We start from the raw sequence: 1,440 nt of genomic DNA, 5'->3' as shown, positions 1-1,440 counted from the left end.
TCGTGGGTTTCACATCGTATCGGGTTTTCGATCCAGGGGCTTTATATAGGCGAAGAGGCGGCGCAGAGGGTCGACAGGGGGCCACACCATAGGCGGCGCGGCCCCCTCTCGGCCGCGCCAGCCTAGGGTTTGGTGGCCCCGTGGCCCCCCTCTCGGTCCTTCCCGGTGTTCGATGCTTCCGATGAAAATAGGAACTTTGGCGTTGATTTCGTCCGATTCCGAGAATATTTCGTTACTAGGATTTCTGAAACCAAAAACAGCAGTAAAATGGAACCGGCACTTCGGCATCTTGTTAATAGGTTAGTTCCGTAAAATGCACGAATATGACATAAAGTGTGCATAAAACATGTAGATAACATCAATAATGTGGCATGGAACACAAGAAATTATCGATACGTTGGAGACGTATCAGCATCCCTAAGCTTAGTTCTGCTCGTCTTCCGAGCAGGTAAAACGATAACAAAGATAATTTCCTGGAGTGACATGCCATCATAAACTTGGATCATACTATTTGATAAAGCATATGTAGTGAATGCAGCGATCAAAACAATGTGTAATGACATGAGTAAACAAGTGAATCATAAAGCAAAGACTTTTCATGAATAGCACTTCAAGACAAGCATCAATAAGTCTTGCATAAGAGTTAACTCATAAAGCAATAATTCAAAGTAAAGGTATTGAAGCAACACAAAGGAAGATTAAGTTTCAGCTGTTGCTTTCAACTTGTAACATGTATATCTCATGGATAATTGTCAATGCATAGAGCAATATAACAAGTGCAATACAAGTATGTAAGAATCAATGCACAGTTCACACAAGTGTTTGCTTCTTGAGTGGGAGAGAAATAGGTGAATCAACTCAACATGAAAGTAAAAGAATGGTCCTCCATAGAGGAAAGCACGATTGCTATATTTGTGCTAGAGCTTTGATTTGAAAACATGAAACAATTTAGTCAACGGAGCATAAAGCATATGCACATGTAACTATATCTTATGGTTGCAGGCCTATGTATGTGTACCAATAGTGCCCGCAACTTTGTCCTACCTAGCTTGGACTACTGATTATCACCGCAATACATATGCTTTAACCAAGTTTCACAAAGCGGTACCTCTATGCCACTGTATAAAGGTCTGAATGGCAGCTCGCATTTGAATCGCTTTTGATTATTCTCAACTTAGACATCCATACCTGACAACATAGACAAATGTAGATAACGGACTCCCCTTTAATGCTTATAAGCATTTGACAACAATTAATTCTTCTCATTAGAGATTTGAGGATGTTTGTCCAAAACTCGAAACTTCCACCATGAATCATGGCTTTAGTTAGCGGCCCAATGTTCTTCTCTCACAATATGCATGCTCAAACCATTCAACTCAGTGTAGATCGCCCTTACTTCGGACAAGACGAACATGCATAGCAACTCACATGAAATTCAAC

This window comes from Lolium rigidum, chromosome 1, assembly GCF_022539505.1.
Source record: "Lolium rigidum isolate FL_2022 chromosome 1, APGP_CSIRO_Lrig_0.1, whole genome shotgun sequence".
Taxonomy (NCBI): Eukaryota; Viridiplantae; Streptophyta; class Magnoliopsida; order Poales; family Poaceae; genus Lolium; species Lolium rigidum.
Note: the sequence above shows the minus strand (reverse complement) of the source record.